The sequence below is a fragment of the Periophthalmus magnuspinnatus genome, chromosome 1 (genome assembly GCF_009829125.3).
Source record: "Periophthalmus magnuspinnatus isolate fPerMag1 chromosome 1, fPerMag1.2.pri, whole genome shotgun sequence".
NCBI classification, from domain to species: domain Eukaryota; kingdom Metazoa; phylum Chordata; class Actinopteri; order Gobiiformes; family Gobiidae; genus Periophthalmus; species Periophthalmus magnuspinnatus.
Genome location: NC_047126.1, coordinates 23,295,237 through 23,307,629, shown reverse-complemented (window position 1 = coordinate 23,307,629; position 12,393 = coordinate 23,295,237). Strand labels below are relative to the sequence as shown.

Sequence of the window (12,393 nt, the reverse complement as noted above, 5' to 3'; positions counted from 1 at the left end):
GTAAATGTTGTTTTCGCTATTTCATCTCACATTATTTAAACTGTCGATATCAGTAAACATAGACTCTATATGGATACTCAGTGCTTTATATTAAACTACAGAGATACATACTCATACATAGATCACAGGACACATATGCTGCGAAGGCATAGTCAAAACTACTCCCAATTGTGCTCTTGATGGCTTCTACAGTGGTTCTGTTACTACTTGCCTAAACTTAACTTTATTGTTACAGCGGTCCTAAGTCTGCACCAAGGACAACGTTCTTTAGGCTTCCAAAGTGCTTCAGGGTAAGTGCCCCATACACACCTTTAATGATGTCCTGTGTACTGAAATGTATTTTAATACTTTTTTCTATTTTTGATCTTCAACAGAGTACAAAGTGGCTCCATCCGCAGTGACTGGATGCATATGCTGCAGTACCAGTGTGAGGAAATCATCAATACTTAGTTCACTAAAAGTGTGCTATGTCACTTTTCTGATCAAATCACATTTAATTAATATTTGTAGCTTTAATCCCATATTGTGGAACACTCCAAGACAAGCAATAAGACAAGCAGGTGGTGAACCCTCCACCAGAAAAGTTACATAGTGCACCTTTAAGGATATTTCATGTGATCTTAAGTTTAAAAAATCTAATCAAATAGGTCTTGATACGTAATTTTTATATGTTCATTTCTACAGTGTACGCCCAGTCCAAAGCTGGGTCATAAAGAGTCCAAGAAAGAGGAACCTGTGTCCAAGGCAGGGCCAGAGATTGGCATCATGTTTGAGGGGAAATCTACGACCCAAGAAAAGGCCGTGCCCAAAGTGAAGGACCTCTTCAAGGGTGAGCCTGTGATGCCCACCTCTCCAACTCAATCCGAGAAAGGGCCTGACCTTGCACGCACTGGGTGAGTTTACTTTACACTGGTCATCTGATAATATTCCTGTGGTCTTACTGAATAGGCAGAATGATTTATATCTCTGGATTTCAGACTCCCAAACATCTAACTCCTGTTAGATAAATGCATGTCTCCAAGCCCTTCGGACCGTGAAGCTGTTTATGTCAACGCACAGAGTTCAGAAAAATGTGTGGGAACATTGTGATGAGACTGAGCTGTTGAGGTAGACTTTGTTGAACAAACTATTTAATAATATAAAGAACTACTAGAATTATTTCAGATACTTTAAGTGATTAAACTGACATTGTCCTCTCCCATGCAGGCACCTACAGGCTCTTGCAGACGTCCCATACTCCTCTGAGCATGTCGACATTACAGCTCTGGTCAGTCGCTTCAAAACGGCTGTGGCTCGCATGGATCCAGTATTCAAGTCAACAGGACATCTGCCAGAAGAGGTAGCAGTCGGCACATATCCTTTTGTACCAGCTGCAGTGAGAGACCACATGTTTTAGAGGTGTGGTCTCTTCAATATATTGACTGTTCCCAAAGTACATTTTCCATTCACCATTCCCATAGAAAAAAATAAAAATAAATCTATCTCAGGGCTAATCATCTTTGTGGTAACTAATGACCACACATCACTTTATAATCCCCTACTTTATTTCTTTGCACCAACAAATTTTAAGTTTTAAATCTCTGGTTCAGTTCACCTCTGTCATGCCTAAGTAATTTAGTGTTTTGAGAAATGGGATTTGAACAGAGGCAATGTCCAGAAAAGTCTGGACCACAGCTCAGAAGCTTAGACTGGAGTCTTAAGACTTCGGTAAAAGCCTCACACTTTGTATTTATACAACATTAGAGCCAATATTTAGGGACGTGTCATGTGACCCTGCTGAGAACAACTTTAGTCTATGATCTACGCACTCCCTGAAAACCACTTGTGATATTGTCACTGTGTTAAAACAGAAGGCTGTAAGGCCCACACCTCCCGCCTCATGGTACAGTGAAGAACTGCACTCACTCAAACAAAAGGTTCAAAAATTTGAGAGGCCATGGCACCATTCCCACGCTGAGCAATCCCAACAGGCATGGAAAATCTGCCTATTGTCTTATAAGAAGACTCTGTGGAAGGCCCAAAACAGATAGTTTCCAAATATAATAGAAATAAACAAAAACAACAGCAGGTTTCTGTTCAGCGCTGTAGCCAGGCTGACAAACTGTCACAGCTGAACTCTCAATCCCTGCTACGCTCAGCAGCAATGACTTTCTTAAGTTTTTTAACTACAAAATCACAACATCAGAGATAAATTCAATGAAATTACTCCTGCAATTAGTACTGAGAAAGCCCAAGTTGTAAAACTAGTGTCCCACATAAATCCAACAGTGATACTAGACACTGCTGTCGACCAAACAGAGATAACTTCAGCCTGTATGTTCTCCAAAACATCAACTTGTATGTAAGATCTTATTCCAAGCAGACTCCTCAAATAAGTCCTCTCTCTAATTAGAGATCCTATCCTTAATATAATAAATACATTACATTAGAAAATGTCTATGTGCAGTGATTAAACCGCTTCTGAAAAAACTCATCTTGAACCTGATCTATATGATTTAACTATAGACCCATCTCTAATCTTCCCTGTCTCAAAAATCCTTGAAAGAGTTGTAGTTAAACAGTTTTGTCGCCACCTACAGGCTAATTATTTATTTGAAGTTTTTTAATCAGGATTCAGAGCTCACCACAGCTGAGAAACTGCACTACTTAAAGTCACAAATGACTTGTTACTGGCTGCTGTAAATAGACTGGTCTCAGTCCTTGTTCTGCTGGACCTCAGTGCAACGTTTGACACCATCGATCACAACATTCTACTGCAGAGATTACAATGAGACGTAGCTGTCAGAGGGGCAGCCCTCAGCTGGTTTAAATCCTTTTTATCTGATAAGTACCATATCATCCAAACAGAGTAGTGTGCTCTCAAAATGCTGGACTAGTGGTTGTTCTTAGAGTGTCTAAAAGCACAGTAGGAGGGAGAACTTTTAGCACCCAAGTTTCTGTATTATGGAATCAGCTCCCTGCCCATGTTACAGAGGCCACCACAGTCTCTACATTTAAGACCAGGCTTAAATTGTTTATCTTTGAAGTAGCCCATGGATTGGCCAGTTAGGAGCAGAAATAAAACCCACAGTTTTAGCTAAGCTGCCTTAGGATCAGCTATGCTGGGGGAAGTATGGTAACTTGAGCACTAGGGATGGGACGATATATGATAATATCGCTAATCGCGATTTAAAAAAGGTCCGCATTTAATCGTTCGTGTCATTTTTTAATAATCGTGATCATCGCGCACAATTATAATCGCCTTTTCGGCACCACACTGAATCATGTTTGCAGTTTCAATACAATATTTAGATGTTAGTTCTGGTGTTTGAACACAAATATTCTGCCATTCTGCCATGATATCAACAATAAGATAATTCTGATCCGTAACTCTCCATGGGAACGTGCCAGTGCGCGCCTCACCCGTGCGCACAGATGAGATGCTGATGTGTGCACATCTTATATTTTACCTACAATAATGCAACCTGCAGAATAAAACAACACCTTTTAAACAATAGACAAATTAAGTCTAATTCATACAGCTGAACACAAATGTGCCAGAGCACATGGTTCAAATGCAGACTATGTGCACAGAAGCAAAGCTAACGATCACACACAATATATTTTACCTACAATTAAGTCAATAGCAGAATAAACCATGCTTACCAATCGAGAACAGCATCCAATCCATCAAAACATAATGTCCTCTACTCCTGAGTCCACTGTGGGAACTTCACTCTTTGCCATGAACCGAGATGTGTCTGAGATGACTCTAGTTTAACTTGTACAAACATCCACAGTGTCCTCGATTGTGTATTTCCTTTGTTTTGTCCGTTTCATCATGTTTAAAACGCAAAACAACAGTGCGTAGAATGCGCCATTATGCACAGATTTCTGCATCCACTCGGCTTCGGCCATGTCCCAATTCACCACAGTGCTTTAAATGCATCGTTCACAGTGCTGTCGACGGGCACTTGCGTCACTTCCGGCGCGACAAGGACTGTCCCATTTCAGCAAGATGGCGGCTACACTGAGAAGTACACATTTTCGGCCAGGTACGTCGTTTACGGAAAAGCGTGGCATGCCATACATCGTCGTGTTCTGCTGGTCATTGGCTGTAAGGGGCAAATGTCACTAAATGTGTGTAATGTAACTGCTTGATTCTACAAGGGGGAGAGTGGGGCGTAATCTTTCAGTCATATGTAGCACTGATTCGCTGTCTGCGGCCTCAGTAACCCACAACCCCCACCTTATTGGCCAACATTGGTGTCAATCAGAAGCTAACATGTGTGTTTAGCACTGAGGAAGAAAGTTGGCGCTGTCAGTTTATTATGCCTGAAATTGACCAAAGAAATACAAAGAAGTGATGGAGCAGATTTCATATTTGGAGTACTTTCCTGCAGCAGATTTGACATGGAGGATCTTATTTTGTGGACATAATTTCTTCACTGGATTATATTCTCTGGACCTTTACGGAACGAATGAGACCAACTTTGTGGGAATATGTTGATGTTTGACAGAACCAGAGCGCTCAATGGTAAGTGAAGTCCAAATCCACATTTTTTACTTTTTTGTACGAGCGCCGTAGCTTTCATTTGATATGTAGATTGTTTGTGTGAGTGAAGCAGAAGTATATGTACATTGCTGTAAACTTGTAGGCCTGGGCTGTTGGAATGTTAACAGGTTAATAATTTTCGTGATAATATCGTTAATCGCGGTTATTTTGGCCACAATAATCCTGAGTCTAAATTTTATTGTTTCTGTTTCTTCCTACTTTCTCTGTCAACAATATTCACTATGCAGTTCATCTATCTGTCCATTGCTATTTACAAGTTGTCCTTTGTCCCACTCCCCTCTGGGATGTGCAAATGTTTCTGATGCCTGGCCGCTGACCACCTGTTGATGACTGGACCCCAGATGCCCTGATCCTGTTCTCTGGGCCCAGATCATCCCTTCCTTCACCTGGCTGGATGAGCCCTACTCTACCCTGGATAAGCCTTCCTCTTTTCTTTAGTCTTGAGCAGGCTCTGATTCTACAGATTAGAACTTTATCTGCAAATGGATGCGCATTAGTCCTGGACACGTCTGCAGCCTGTCTGTCCATGGGAGTGGATCTCTCCTTCACTGTGGTTCTCCTCGAGGTTTCTCTTTTGCCCAATGGATTTTTTGAGTTTTTCCTTGCTGAGAAGGAGGGTCTAAGGACAGGGGATGTTCTGGGAGAGTTATCCATTTGCTTGTTTCCTATTGGTTAATTTACTTGTCTGTTATTGACTTTAAGCTTTATAAAAAATAAACTGAATTGAATTAAACAGACTGTTGGTCAAATCAAATAGACACATTTTGAATGAATAACTGACATCATCATTAACATAATGTTGATGTCATAACAATATATCAGTAAACTATTTTGAATTTGCTAAAATGTTTTTATTTTATGCACTCTTTCTTTGCACTCAGTCATTTTAGGTTTGTAACAGTTAAATAAATTATTTATTTTGACTTTAAATAAGCATGAGCATGGCTGCTTTGCAAGCAGATGACCTGAGATCAAATCCCAGCGATCGCATAGTACGTCACACAGTACATCGCATAGTACATCACATAGTACATCACATAGTACATCACATAGTACGTCACACAGTACATCACATAGTGTGTCACACAGTACATCACATAGTACATCACACAGTACATCACATAGTACGTCACACAGTACATCACACAGTACATCACATAGTACTGGTACTATCCCTAATAGGACTGTGCACCTGTGGAGTTTGAGGGTAGTTTATGTATGCTGCTTATACCAACTTCATTATTATTATTATTTGCTGTTGAAGAATAAACACACAAGTCACACATATTATTCTGTTCACATTACACAGGCGTGGCCTGTAACCATCTGGATCATATCATTTCTAGTTAGCCTAATGTAAAACCAAGTGAGATTTTGAGATGCTTAACACTAAAGTTAGTGTTAAGTATTCAGAATATTAAGTATTCTGATGCTAAACTAATCTAAATCAAACTTTTGTCCCAGACCACACTTTTGACAGTGTGATTCAATGCTTTATCTTCAGACATGTGGGTAACTGCTTTACTCACATTACTGCTCTGCAGCACTTTCTACACTGATGCTCAGGTAGTTTTCACTTTCACTTTAACAAAACAATGAACAAAACTTTTATAAAATAATCAAACATTGTTTGTAGCAGTTTTTTTGCTGCTTATATAAAATGAGTGCACAGTTACATGCACCGGGCATCCGAGTATGTACAGACTTCTCCAGATATGTTATTGGGATCTTTGAGATTCACTACACTCTGATCATAATTCCTGAGTTTATATGCATTTACAAGAAACGGTTTAAATTAGACTAGGCCAGGTGTCCGGTTTTCCTGTTTTTTTCCTGATTACATTGCGATCTATGGAAAAAATGGTTTCTTGGCATTTGGGGAGGGATTTTTCACTGCAGTACCAATGAGTGGCCACTAATCCAACTCAAGACACATCTAAGATACCAATATCCAGTCGTTTTAATAGATCCACGGTGCACACAACTCCTATTTCTATTTTACGTGAAAATACATCCACCTGCCAATGTTTACAGATGATCCAAAAGTATCCCTGGTATTCTTTTTTGAGAGTTTTTTGTAGAGTTTTGAGAGAGACCTACAACAGCATGCACACACAAAATATGACAGCAATAAAAAAAGAAAAAAGGTCGGCCAGACAAAGTTATTTCTGGGAGTCTCTGATTTAGCTTTTTCTCCTAAGGTGCAATATACCCCCTGTGTGGAATATACCCAAGTGAAAGAGGCCTATGCTCTATTATACTCGGGTATATTATGGTCTAGGGCAATTGCAACGTCCCTAGGCCAGATTATATTCCTATGATAACTTTTTTTCTAAAGGTAAGTTTGGTCTGGTAAGTTAAGTAACTGCTCTTGCTGTTTGAGGCTGTTATGAATCACTGTTACACACAACAGATGAAACATACAAAGAGGCAAGAACACCAGGTACAAGCATTTTATAATGACACAAAATATCCCAGAGGTGGGGACTTGCAAATTGTAACTTTGACTCGAGCCAGACTTGAGTCACTATTTTGAGGACTTGAAATTTGACTTGATAAAATGGACTAAGACTTGGGGTTCGACTTGGACTCAAAGGTCAGTGACTCGGACTTGAGCCCCGTGACTTGAGACTATGTTATGCTTCTCCTCCAAAAAAACAAACAAACAAAAAAACAATAAAATAAATCAATAAAGCATATATAAAGCATTAAAGTACATAAAGCTAAAAAAAAGAGTTAAAACTATAAAATTTATATAATCTAATTAAAATTAAAAGAAAAAAAAATACAAGAGCGTTCCAGAGCTTAGGGCTAAGTCCCTGCCCCCTCTGGTTTTATGCAAAATGGAATTTTCAGATGTTTTAACCATGTTGCAGTTGTTTCTTCTTCTCATTTCCCCTCTTGAAGTCGTTTTTCAAGTGATTTGTGCATGTTTGAGCAATCTTTAATTGCTTATTTTCCCAGTTTTCACCGTCACCAGCATACCCCCACTGCTCGGTACTTTGTTTATTACTTTATTAATGATCGTGTAGTCATTTTGGTACAAATGAAAAATAAATAAATAAATAAATCCCAGACTTGCTAGTGGGACTATCCATAAGAGGTTTTTTTTGTAGGGATAAGGTTTAGGGCGGTGTTAGCTCCCATTGGGCGCCACAGTTTTCTAACGGGGAAGTTAGCAGACTTGTTTCTTTTAAGACGTCATTTCAGATATTTTAAATGTGTAAATTGTGGGTGTGCACTGGTGGTGGTGAGAATGGGGGTTGATTGGAGCAATGACGTCTTGAATACAGGAGAATAAAGTTTATTCAAACATGCATGAATCACTCTAAATACAACTTTGAGAGGGGAAATGAGAAGAGGAAACAACTATAACATGGTTAAAAAACTCCAAAAATTTATTTTGCAGAAAAGGTCCGCTCTAAACAAATAACTGCATTTGGCAGAAATTATAGATCACAACCCAAATAATAATAATAATAAAGTGGAGTAGAGTGCAGTGTGAAACATGTCTGTTGTACATTCAGCCCTTCATTAGACCAATGGAACCCTGGAACGTTCCACAGTTTGACTATTTCATCTATTTTGCATTTATTCATTTGCAGTAGTATTTAATGATACAGCAGTGCCTTGAAAAAGGCATTTCTCCACAGATCTGACCTGTAATTTGCGCCTGGGGGCACTACCAGCCTGTCTCTAGGAAGAAGAAGAGTTTAAAGCCATACTGTGGAATATGAAAGATACCAGAAAGATTTTGGAGTGTACCTTTAAACATTTGAATCACCTGTGGTTTCCAGCCTACAGTTATTTTTCAGGTAGAGAAAATGAACTATCTTTTTTGTGAATTTTAATTAGTAACAAAATGTTCTCAAAGTGTCAGTGTCTTCCTCAGACATGCGTCAGTGTGAGGCTGTTTATCAGGCCATGATGAAACAACAGGAAAATGCTCTTCTTTTTCTACCCTGTTTCTTTATTTATTTACACATAATAATAATAATGATAATAATAATAATAAGTAGATAGATAAGTAATTTGGCAAAAAACTCATTATATTTTTCCTACACGTCTATATTCATTTGCACAACAGCTTGAAATACACCCTGAATAAATAGTATTTTGTGAACATATTAGTCATGTCGTCTAATTTTGTCTAATTTTAGTCCGTTATTTTCACGTGTTTTAAAGTATATGTAAAGGTGCAGTATGTAACTTTTCTGGTTGGGGGGTCTACACTTGCACAAGTGACACCACCAGGCCAAGTCTTGTTTGTTTGCACCTTTAATCTGCTTAAACTACAGTTAGTCCAATTTCTTTTATTTGGTTTTGGTTTGCCTTTATCCTCAAAAATATGGGAACTAACTACAACAGAAATACATTAAAGAGGGTTTTTTTTATTTATATGGGCTATTAACTGCCAACAGATAACCTATTTAGATCTCTAGATTACTGAAACATGCATGGATGACATCTGTTTTTGACGAGGGAATGCTATAACATGGTAAAAGGTTTTTGTTTTTTTGCTCTTGTTTTTTTATTTAAATACCTTTTATGAAATATGCAAAGTGTCAGCTCTGTCAGTATGGCACAAATGCGATGCAAAACCGAGCCTCAAGCTTCTTTCATCAGGTTATACACAAGTGGGTGGAATACGACACTATATGATACAAAATGGCTGACTGGGAGTTTTGTTCACAGCCGGTGACACTAATCATAATATTGTCCAAACGCAGTACAAACTCTTCTCTGCGCGACAGCCTCTCCGCAGGTTTGTACCGTGCGGTCTCGTGGGGGCATTTCCGCTGACGCCGGCTATTAACAACTTAAATACATCCAAAGCAGCGGGGAGCTATTACCGCGCCAACACACCATCTATCACGCTATTTCTGCCTCTGCTGTACCTAGAGCAAGTGTGTTTTATATATTATGTGGGGGAGGAGGGTAGAGGAGGGTAGGGAAAGGGAGGGAGGGGAAGAAATGTTAAGAAAAATGAAGAGAAATTAAAGTTTTTCAGCTCCAAAAAGTGCTGATTTTGCAGTTTTATTATCATACATATTTTGATTCTAAGATTATTTAAGTTCATTATTAAGTTCATTTAGGGTTATGGTTGAGTTATATTTTATTGTGTAGGGAAAATATGACCTCTGCATTTGACCCGTCCTTCAATGCTGCTGGGCAACCTGTCAGAAGTAGGATCCATCTCGAGATCTTGAGCTAGTCTCGTCAGGACTATTAGCTGGAGGATTTTACCTATGGTGCATGTAAAACCCTGAGAATTGAACCTGAAATCTTCTGGCTGGGAGTCGAGAGTCCCAGCCACTCAGCCACTGCGCTGCCAAAGTTAAATGAGACATATTACGCATTGTTGTGGGAATGAACAATGAAAAAAATAAAAATAAAATCATGAGAAATCAACATGAGACGCGACGCTAGATAAAGAGCCATTGACCTGATTCCCTGCTGTTGGTCCCCCCCCTCTTGATAGATGAATCACATTGTAGCAAGTTGCATATGAAACCTAAATATTTGATGGTGAGTCTGTGTTTTTATTGCAGAACAGTGGGGGGAGACAGGGGGTAGGTGAAGACTGAAATTTTCGGAGCATTCATGCCTCAAATGCGAGACAATAGGATTACTCAAATATGCATGATGAGGGAGCATCATTATAACATGGTTCAAAGCACAAAGAAGTCGATTTACATAATAGGTCCATCACATAAAAGAACAATCAGTCTGACAGGAGCAGACAGGAGGAAAGAGGAGCTGAGAGGAGCAGAGAGGAGCAGAGAGGAGTAGAGAGGAGCAGACAGGAGCAGAGAGGAGTAGAGAGGAGTAGAGAGGAGTAGAGAGGAACAGACAGGAGGAGAAATGAGCAGAGAGGAGCAAAAAGGAGCAGATAGGAGCAGATAAGAGCAGACAGGAGCTGACAGGAGAAGAGAAGAGCAGGCAGGAGCAGAGAGGAGCAGACAGGAGTAGATAGGAGCCAAAAGGAGCAGACAGGAGTAGAATGGAGCCAACAGCAGTAGATAGGATGCAAAAGGAGGAGACAGGAGCAGAAAAGAGCAAAAAGGGGCAGAGAGGAGCCAACAGGAGCAGAGAGGAGCCAACAGGAGAAGAGAGGAGCCAACAGGAGCAGAGAGGAGCCAACAGGAGAAGAGAGGAGTAGAGAGGAGCAGAGAGGAGCCAACAGGAGAAGAGAGGAGTAGAGAGGAGCAGAGAGGAGCCAACAGGAGTAGAGAGGAGCAGAGAGGAGCCAACAGGAGAAGAGCGGAACAGACAGGAGTAGACTGAAGAAGAGAGGAAATACGTCTCCTACTTTGTCTGTCACAGTGTGTTTGCTGACAGGAGCTGTGATGGTCCCTGACAGAGTCTGAATACCCCACAGGACACATGTCTCCCTGAGTGTCCCTGTGTCCTCATGTCCCCTGGAGCAGCGTGTCCCTCCTCAGCACCCATACTTCATACACATCTGCTACTGCACAATGATTATGAGTCATTTTCTTAAGATCCAACTCGACTACAGCTCGTTGTCTGGCAGCATCTGGTCATATTTCACATTCTTAACGTTTTGATCAATAGGACTGTCAAAAGTATCGAAAATCAGATACTAATCTATATTAAAACTAGTATCAAAATGAGTCACTTGCGGTATCAATACTAACAAAATCACACATCAACAGGACAGAAATTAACCTTCTGAACAGCTTTAGAATGATCTTGAGCTGCATCAGAACAAGTACAAGACACATAGACTACTACAGGCATGCCTAAACTGTGGCCCGGGGGCCAAATGCGGCCCTCAGAGCAATTTTTCTTGGCCCTCAAGCTTCCAGGTGAATTGTACAGTACTTTTTAATGTACATTTTTGAAAATCTACTCACTGCCCATCTGAAATATTTAATGTGTCCCACTGAGGATGCATAAATAAAGGTCTAGTGGTTCAATCTAACTTGTAATAAACACACAGATTTGAAGTATTGACTGTTATGGCGAGCAGTCTATGGCCCTCAATCGGCTCTCAGTTTTGTCTGTGTTGTTATATTTGGCCCTTAATGAGAAAAGTTTGGACACCCCTGGACTAGTACACGCCCATGGACCACGATGGACCCAACTTGGACGACTGATAAAAGACACCGATATAAGACCACATGATTACATAAAAGGAAGTACTATGAATTAATATTGAAAATGACATTCTAGTGTCTAAATAAAGTGTTTTTATTATCAACATGGTATCAGAATTGAAATGTTTGTATCGTGGCAAGACTATTGTCCAACAACATTGAATCATGGAGCTCAACAGTACATTTTTCAATATTTTTTTCCAATAAACACTTTTAATATTAAGAGTTCAAAGGCATCACAGAGGAAGAGAACCAGCTACACGGTAATTAATATTCATAACACGGTTGATTTAAAGCCAAAAAGCACATTTAAAACGCAAGATTCGGTGAAATGCTTTTATAACTTAATGGTTTATAAAGTTTGAGAAAGAGATTTTAAATAAAATGATATATCTTGTGGTCACTAGTTACCACAGAGCTGATTAACCCTGAGCAAGCTTTCAAACTTTTAATCGATTTTTTTTTTTTTTTTTCATAAAGTCTGTGAGAAAAATTAATGGAAATATACTTTCAGAACCGGAGGGTGGGCGGTGTCACTGTTGAGCTCCATAAAGACTTTGTTCATTATCTCACTAATATTGTTAAAACCCATGGCAACCGTGCGGTCAGATCAGGCCAACATTTGAAATAGGCTATCTTTTTTTTTTTTTTACACTATGCGGTCTATTAACAAGAGGCCGTTTGAAAACAGAATGCTCAGCCATATGAAAAAGCCGA

At 39.7% G+C, this 12,393-nt stretch overlaps 1 protein-coding gene across 1 annotated transcript in view; it reads right to left on the bottom strand.

The window, feature by feature from the left end:
• LOC117369807 (protein sidekick-1-like) overlaps window positions 1–12,393 on the bottom strand; it is a 261,478-nt gene that overhangs the window by 163,961 nt on the left and 85,124 nt on the right. The window lies entirely within an intron of this gene.